At 42.3% G+C, this 9239-nt stretch overlaps 1 protein-coding gene across 1 annotated transcript in view; it reads right to left on the reverse strand.

Moving 5' to 3' along the window:
- The window catches only part of LOC145356856 (lumican), a 35758-nt gene extending 35252 nt beyond the window's left edge, over positions 1 to 506 (reverse strand). Inside the window, exon 1 of the mRNA XM_080209792.1 lies at positions 365 to 506. The gene's annotated coding sequence lies outside the window, so the exon portion shown is untranslated. The remainder of the gene's footprint in view (positions 1 to 364) is intronic.
- Between the last annotated feature and the right edge of the window lie 8733 nt (positions 507 to 9239).

Raw genomic sequence — 9239 nt, forward strand, 5'->3', positions numbered from 1 at the left:
CCTCAAGTGCACCTACAAGCCAAGGGATACACATTAAAAGCTCTCTGGCGTGAGGGAACATAATGTGACTTAGATTTTCCATCAAACTAATGAGGAAGTTCTGTAAGGTTTTTTTATATTTTGCAGCAAAAATGAAACGTCAATCGGTCCGCTAGATTTCTCAGATTTTAAAATGCAGGTGACAACGTCAAACTGCTCAGTGCATTTCCTTTGTCCCAATGGCCTTTGATTGTCTTCCAAACTAATTATATCAAAGTTGGATTAGTTTGCAAACAAGCACAACCTTCTTTTCTGAATTAATTTAAATTCAAGAAAGGCAACTATTCTCAAACTGGAGACAGTAAATGAAACAAAAGGTACTTACTTGCAGGATATTTCGAGTCAAATATGTTATTAAAGCTGCTTTTCAATTCTCCTCTATAGCCATTGGGGACAAGGTCGTGGAGAATTTCCTGAGCACTCAGCAAGTTTTGGAACTGTGTGCTTCAAAGTGAGCTCAAACTCTGAGTTTAATCTTACTGCACCAAAAAACTTCCTCAACAGGTTTCAATGCATAATCGGTAAAGCATGTGTATGGAAGGAGATGGAACGGATGACAGTATTGAGTTTAACCTCTCTGGATTCCCTTCTGCTTCCAGTTTAAGGGGTGACCTTAAATAACCCATCACTGTCTCCAATTTCTTACGATGAGTATCCAGAATTACTTTACAAATATGCCCGAACAGAGCTACAAAAGGGTGTGATCAGAGTATAAAATGTCATGAATGGAGAGTTCCATGCAATTATGATATTTAAAAGAGAAAACTTTGCTTCTGTGGACTAAACTATTATACAAATGGATTAAATTGCCAAAATGCAGTATTAAAAGTGCATTTCAACATAAAGGGCTCAGATAATACGATAAACTCTGGGCAAAGCTTAAACAAAGTTTTTGACTTGGGTTAATTTGAAGTCCATAACTACTGCAAGGCACATGCACCAACTCAGATATTGTTTGAGCAACTGCAGTGTGGCAGAGGCAGAGGTCTTATTTCAAACTGATTTTGTTTATTTCTTTTTAATTAAGAAGGATGGAGTAATATGAATAAAAAAGAAACAGTTGCATTGACGGTCATGACTTCAGCTACAAGGGCCTGAACCCTGAAATTGCCTCCCTTAAACTCTTTTCTGTCCTTTTAAGACAATTCTTAAACTCCACCTCTTTGACGAAGCTGTTGGTAACCTATCCCAATGCCTCCTCTTTGTCCCACTGTTAACATTAATCTGATTAACCTGATGTGAAAGCACCTTGGGATGTTTTGCAACACAAGGGCACTGTATAAGCGTAAGCAATTCTTGTTATTGTTTGACAAAATGTGGCTGAGCTGCAAAGGGTAGCTATTTCTCTGAACCCATGCTGTTTAGCGCCAGGGTCATGCACTCAGCAGGCAGCTTACATGAAAGCCTCTGAGGTTGTGGAGTGTATGTCAATATCTTATACGACTGCTTTCTGCTCAACCTTCTCTGTAGTGGTTCTAAGAACCCGTAAAATTATGGAAGTTGTACTTAACTTTTCCAAAGCTCTGATTAGGTCGCAATTGCAGTATTGCACTCAGTTCTGTAACCACATCTTAGTGAAGAATGCAATCATCCTTGAGGGAGATTTTTCTCCTTGGAACAAAGGAGATTTGATAGAAGATTACAAGACTATTATAGATGTAGATAGAATTTGCAGAGAAAAGCTGTTGTTCATGGTACAAGGACCAGGGGAATACAGATTTAAAGTTCTGGACAAGACATGTGAGGTCGTGGGAATGTGAGGAAGAGCTTTTTTATGCAGTGAGTGGAACTGTCTGCCGAGGTAGGAGGAAAAAGCAAAGGTAATAAATGAATGAATGAGGGTGGCACAGTGGCTAGCAGTACTGCCTTTCAGCGCCAGGGATCCGGGTTTGATTCCTGGCTTAGGTCACTGTCTGTATAGAGTTTGCACATTCTCCCCGTGTCTGCGTCGGTTTCCACTCACAATCCAAAGATGTGGGGATTAGGTGGATTGGCCATGCCAAATTGTCCCTTAGTGTCAGGGGGATTAGCTAGGGTAAGTGCATGGGGTTATGGGGATAGGGCCTGGGTGGGACTGTGGTAGGTTTAGGCTCAATCGGCTGAATGGCCTCCTTCCACACTATAATTCTATGATTTTGAAAAAAAGATTGGATGAGAAGGAAATAAACATGGAGAGAGTAAGTGGGATCTTTATTGCCAGTTATGGGTGGCATGGTGGCACAGTGGTTAGCAGTGCTGACTCGCAGTGCCAGGAGCTGAGTTCAGTTTTAGTCTTGGGTGACTGACTGTGTGAAGTTTGCACATTCTTACGTCTGCATGGGTTCCCTCCAGGTACTCCAGTTTCCTCCCAGACTCCAAAGATGTGCGGTCTAGGTGGATTGCCTGTGTGAAATTGCATCTCAGTGTTCAAACATGTGGAGGTTAGGGGGATTAGCGGAGTAAGTGTGCGGCGTTACTGAGAAAGGGCGGCGAGTGGGCCTGGCTAAGATGATCTTTTGGAGAGTCGCTGCAGAGCCCAGGGGCCAAATGGCCTCTTTCTGTGCTGTCAGAATCTTATGATTAGGGGAATGGAAGGGACTGGATTGTTCTAAAGAGAATCATGATAGGCTGGATCTGAAGAATCTCCTCCTGCCTCGCTGTTACTCTATTGAAAATGACCTCTCAACCTGGTTGACTACCAATCTGGAAACAGCAGAGAAATTATTCGGATCTATTTCACCTCACCCCTCAGATTTTGGGTTTCGGTCTCAATGCCGTACGTCGCAATATCTCTGCGTAAATACTGGGGCTATCTAGTCCACAAACAGGGGCACACTGACTGTCACAATCACAGCTGTAAGTCTCTTGATGCAGATTAATTTTTCAGGGTTAAACATGCAAAAATTTCAATCTCCTAAACAGTTCCAAGTGTTCTTGTCAAGCAATTTGTAAAATTACATCATAATTTGGTTGGGAACGAGAAAAGAAATTTTCAACATCCAGTATTACATAAACTATTTGCTCAGATGCTGAGAAGGGAAAAAAAATAAACACCATTTCAATTTGCTCACTGGGGATGATTGAGAGCACATGAAAGTTTAATAGGTTGTAGGTAAGAAAAGAAAGCAAGTTTACAGTAAAACAACAACTTGATGAGAATGTTCTCTCAAATAATTCTCCCAAAAGCGATGAACTGGCAGGAAAACTGTTCTAGAGCCTGACTGAATTGGCAGGAAAATTGTTCTAGAGCCTGACTGTATTGGCAGGAAAATTGTTCTAGAGCCCCACTGTATTGTCAGTTCAACTTCTCACTCGAATCCCTCCACCCTGTGCACTGCAGGGGTCCCAATCATGAATCTCATTAAAAACCCAGGGGCTTATTCGCGCCAGAGTATGACAGTTCTGGAACTCTACGCATACGCAATGGCTCCAAGGGAAAAGGGATTAACATGGATAGAAGTGGCACAGTATTTAGCACTGCTGCCTCACAGCTGCAGACACCTGGCTTGTGTCGAGTCTGCCTGTTCTCCCTGTGTCTGTGTGGGTTTCCTCTGGTTGCTCCGGTTTCCTCCCATTATCCAACAATGTGCGGGTTATGTGCATTGGCCATGCTAAATTGCTCCTTATTGTTCCAGGATGCATAGGTTAAAGGGATTAGCAGGGTAACTATGTGGGGATACGGGGATCGGACCTGGGTGGGATTGTTGTCGGTACAATGGGCTGAATGGCCTCCTTTTGCACTAAACCGTTTCTAAGAATGGAGATTTGCCATGTTCCATGGGTGGGGAGGGGGGTAGTAGGCACATAGGGGCCATTGCGCATGCACCGATCTCGGCGCTGACAGATCAGTGCATGCACAGTGGCTCACTCAGCGCTATGCTGCCAGCCTCTCCAGCGGGAATAGGTCCCGCCCCCTGGTTCTGGAGTGATTCACGCTAGTGTACTCTGCAGTGCACAGAGTGTGGGAGATTCACTCTGAAACTCCCTCTGAAAAAACAGTTTTTATGCAAATTCGACAATTTGAATTTCTTTTGGAGAATTGTCTCCATGATTTCTAGAGCGTTGTACCCCAAAGATGTAACAATATATTGCCCCTCCAGCCACACTCTCCGCTTTCTAATTCGCCAAAGCCTATCCACCATTTACAATAGACAGGTCAGGCGTGTGATGGATTAGGAGTAAGAATTAAGTCTAATAGTAGGTAAATATAAATAAAAAATTATACTGGACAATCCTTGACTTGCGAGGAATAGATAATGAGGATATTATGGATTGATTCCAGTATAGTTGCAATGTATGGCTGTCTTCTGCAGGTGAACAGTTAATTCTTTGATTCACGTGTTCTGCTTTTTGGTAGGGAGACCTTTTTCCAGCTGTGAATTTTTTTTGCTGGATGGTTGATTTCCACAGTCAGTGTGATAGTTTTGAGATGTTCCTGCAAAAGCTGGCTATTTTTGCAAGGGTCTTGCTCCTTGCTGTATTACACAACATTAGTGTGGAAAACTACGCACACACGCACATGCATGCACACGCGGGCACACACATACCAGCAGAATGGTAGCAAGCAAGTTTTCTACCCTACCCTATGTATATTTCAAAAGGACTGGAATACACTAGACTCACTTTGGCACTGATCCAGAGTCTTTGAAATGAGATGGCCATTATGTTTCTTGGTCTTTACCAGAGATTGCAATCAGTCTTTGGATGTTTTTCGAATGACTTTGTCCGGAAACACAGGGAAGGATTTCATTGTCATATAGAGAAACATACTGCAACCATTCCTGTCAGTGGCTAACTGTACACTCTTGGCCAACTTTGGAGTTTGTGTCCACTTTAAAGTATGAAACTCAGGTTGTTTTAAAGAACAAAGAACAGCGGAGCACAGGAACAGGCCCTTCAGCCCACCAAGCCAGTGCTGACACATGACACCCACATTTTAAACTAAAGACCTTTTGCCTCCACATGGTCTGTAACCCTCAATTAATTCCATACCTGTCCATGTATCTGCCAAGATGCCTCTTAAACATTGCTATTGTATCTGCTTCTACCACCTCTTTTGGCAGTGCATTCCAGGCACTTTGTCACTCTGTGTAAAAAAAAACGTGCCTCTCGCATCTCATTTAAACTTTCCCCCTTTTATCTTAAACCCATGTCACTAGTACTTGACATTTCTAACCTGGGAAGTCCAATATTTCTCAGTAAAATTCCATTTCTTTCCCCAACATCCTAACACCTCACTTCCCGTCCTTAAGATATTTTTTCAAACAATGAGCTGGATTTTCATCACTGAGATGAGTAACGAGAGTTGAAAAAATTCCCACTCGGTCCATTCACCTTGGGAGAAGGTTCCTGCAAAGGTGAGACCTTCATTGCCGAGGAATGGGTGGAAGCTGGAGTTGGGCCATATCCAACCCAGGGAAAATTTCAGAGGCAATCACAGGGGCAGCCGAGTGCTGAAGTAACCTGTTTCAGAGGCCTGCCTCAGTGATATGGAACATGGTCCCAGTGAAAAAAAAACAGAAAAAGGATCTCCAGCCCTGACATTGCCTCACCCCTCACCTACTCCCAATGCCACCTCATGCCCCCCCCTGCCCATATCAAGCTAGCGCACCTCTATGCCTATTGACATAATAATGATTGAATAGAACCAATGAACCATAGGGTGACAATTAGTTATGTAAAAGTTTAGAGGAAGTAGTCTTTGTGAAATTGACAGCGTAGGTCAGTGAGCTGGAGCTGTGAATCAAACAACGCTTTCCCTTGGGGTTTGGCGTTTCAACAGAATTCATGGATATCTAAGCCCTTAGCCAAACTTGCATTGAGTTGGTTAGGCCGAGAGTGCCAGGTATGAGATTTAACCCAAAACCAACCTGTACCCTTTAACGGTACTCCGGAAAATCAGGCATCTCAGGAATGAAGCTAGAAGAACGGAAATCAGGACCCGCCCACCGTTTTGAAAGGGCTCCAGGTCATCCTGACTTGGTGAAAATCCATCTCTTTGGGCGGAATTTTATGGCCTCGCTTGCCCCAAAACTACAAAATCCTGCCCAAGGTTAATGGACCTTCCCATGTTCTGCCCCGTTGCCCACTCCGATTCCCACAGCGAGTGGGCTGGTAAAATTCCGGCATATATCTCTTTATGTGACTTAGTGTAAGACAGGTTAATACGCCCACAAAGTGTCTCGGGATTCTTCAGTACATTAAAGGCACTGTATAAGTAAAAGTTGTTGTTTTAAAGAAAGCCAGATATTAAAATGCTCTCTCATGCTTCAACAGAATGTTTAATTTAGTGTTTGGACTTAATCTGTCTTTCAACTGTCGGGTCATGACTTTATCTGCTTCCATAAGGCCTGCTGAGAAATAATTTGGCAGAAAGAAAGTGTAACCCTCATAAGAAAATACCAACTAAATTTCAGCTTTTGTTCATTCGATAAGTATCTTGCTTTCAAAGAGCAGTGAAAGAATATTGTCTTTAGTTCAAATAAATCACCCAGAAAGATTGCTTTATGCAGTTAACAATAAAATACTTTCTTTGAAGAGTAGGGAGGGTGAATGGATGGTGATTCAGAGCTTTACTGGCAGTGTTAACCAGTTCACTCCCCTCTCCATAGAGGCCACTTAAACTATTTACAAAGTTTGTAGAAAGCTTCCTTATAGACATGGTCGAATTTTGAAGGGGATCTGCAGATTCCAGCATGTGTCTGCAGCAGATCTGCTGAAGGTAGGTAAGGACAGAATGAGGTGGCCAGTTAAGATAGCTTCATGGCCCTAGAATAGGGTCAGCCGGGTGATCTCAGAGGCTTAGAGGGCTTTGGACTTTACTGCCATTGCTGGATTGCCCCATTTGCGGGGCTTCACTAATTTTACTCATGTGCCACATAAGGCCCTGAGTGATCAGGCAGTGGGAGCCATCAATAGGAAGAACTTTCAATTGGTCTCCACTAACAACAAGAGATGCCTTAATATTTGTGCGTGCAATCACTTTGTCATTCTCCATCAGTTCACACTGCATCAGACCTTCACTTCAACTCCTGCAAAGTGCGAGTTTAGGTCTCAGGTAAAGGGGTATCCCTTGAAGAGATGATCCTTGTAAAGCAACCCCAGACAGAAGTGATACAATCAACAGCACCAATCCAGTAGGAGAACTACTGAATAGCCCATCAGGCTTCTAAAGGTATAATTCTGATTTGATGGGGCTATTTAAATCCCTGCCATAAAGGTCCTGAACATTTTAATGGCCTGCTGCATTGTCCATAACATGACCTTCTTCAAGAGGTAAAGAACTTGAGGGAAACAAGGTGCTGAAAGGAGCTCATGGGGGATCATCTGGATGTGCGAGAGGAGGAGGAAAAGGAGGAGGAGGAAGATATCACTAAATAGATGTGTCTCTGTTGCTCAGCCAAGTTGACTCCTCCAGCCACCGTCCATGAATTGGCTTCCTTCCTCTCCCTAATGACCAGCAGCAACAGATCAGGTTGGCATTGAAAAAATAGTTTTGCCCCACTAACAGCGCCTCCAGCTCCCCTCTGACATCTCCAGTGACCCAATCAGCAGATCTCTCTCTTAGGACAATCAGCAGCATATAGATGGCTGCTGTGCACAATCTAAATCAATCTCACATTTTGGGGGGAATTTTTCCATCCAGCCCACTACGGGAATCGTAGCAAGTATGGAGGGGGACCATACTTGGGTGGGATTATCTGGTTTTGAGGCGAGTGTGGCCAGAAAATCCTGCCCTATATTTGATCCCACCCCCCCATTTCTGTTCCCACCCCCAATGGCATTAATTCGGTAGTGAACCCATCTCCATATCAATGGCTTACCTTCATGAAAATGGTGGTTTTCATCATTTTAACACCAGGGTCAAGTTCCTGACTCCAAAACAATCCAGCCTCTTGTTTCCCATTTCTGTGGCAAAAAGTTGGCTCAATGAGGGAAGGCTAAGTGCTTTCCCACAGAGATCTAGGCAAAGTGGAGAACCAGGACTCCATCTTGTAGACCTAACAGGAAGCTATTCCCGTGTGAGGAAAGATATGCAATGGATTGGAACTTGAAGAGGTGAGAAAAATATCATCAAAGAATAAAAGAAGTAGAAAGCAAATTTAGAATGAAACTGTCTGCCAGTATTTCTTCCTCTGTTAGAAGTTAAAAGATCAAAGAATTCAAGAGATTACATGAAGCATTATCACTAACCAGAAATCAGGAAGAGTCAATGAACTCCATAGATAAAATGAACTTTATTCTTTTGAACAGATGGTTCCCATTATCTGGTTCATTTCTGCTTCAGTCCCTCTTTAAAGGAGTCAAGACTTGGATCCTGCCACTGTTCCACAGAACTAGATGTGAGGATATAAGCACTCACATTTGTGTATGGATGCAACAAAGTATTTGTGATATTGAAAATTAATATCAATTAATTTTTGAACTGAAAACAACAAATGCAATGGTGAAGCTTGATGCATTGTGTACAGTTCCTGGAATATCCATTCCAGTGAAGTTATCATAGGCTGTTTTGAATCCTGTGGGTTTTACTATTTGAAAATTTAGTCTTGCCTGTGCACTGCTTGTTGGTCTAATTCAGTAATAAAGTAAAAGATTGAAATGATTGCCAAGCCAGCAAACACTGTGTTATAGAAGATCGTAAGTAAAGAAATGTGAGTTTCTCATTAGAGTTAACCCTCCATTACAAAGTAAGCTAACCTGTGATGAAAATGGCACTACACTGATTCTAAATAAAATAATTTGGTAAAATAACATGAAGTAGGATTAGTAAGATTGTGCAGACAACCTTTTATAAGTAGTATACGCTCGACAAAAGTTATTTGGCCATATTTAATCATAATTAGGATAACTAAATTATTCACAAGTTACTCTTACACCACAATGCAAGATATTAGATATATCTTAGAAAGAAAGGACCCAGAGTAGGTCATTCAGCCCAACGTTCAGTTAAGTATCTTAACTTCATCTACTCTACTTGCTCTTTTTACTCTGCCTAAAGGAGTAAAAAGTTATAACAGTGCATTTTTACTTCCTGCTTTGCTGTCTGTGAGAATTGTTCAATATGATTGATCATTTGGCCTGTTTGGTCTTATCACTGTTGCTGAACACTTACGATCCATTATAATTGGTGTCAGAATCAAACTATCTTTGGGAAAAGCAAAATTCACACCACTGAAATCGTTAGATTTTTATGGATAGTTTTACCCAAGATCAGCGTC

Source organism: Carcharhinus amblyrhynchos, chromosome 22 (genome assembly GCF_965287045.1).
Source record: "Carcharhinus amblyrhynchos chromosome 22, sCarAmb.v2.hapA, whole genome shotgun sequence".
Lineage (NCBI taxonomy): Eukaryota > Metazoa > Chordata > Chondrichthyes > Carcharhiniformes > Carcharhinidae > Carcharhinus > Carcharhinus amblyrhynchos.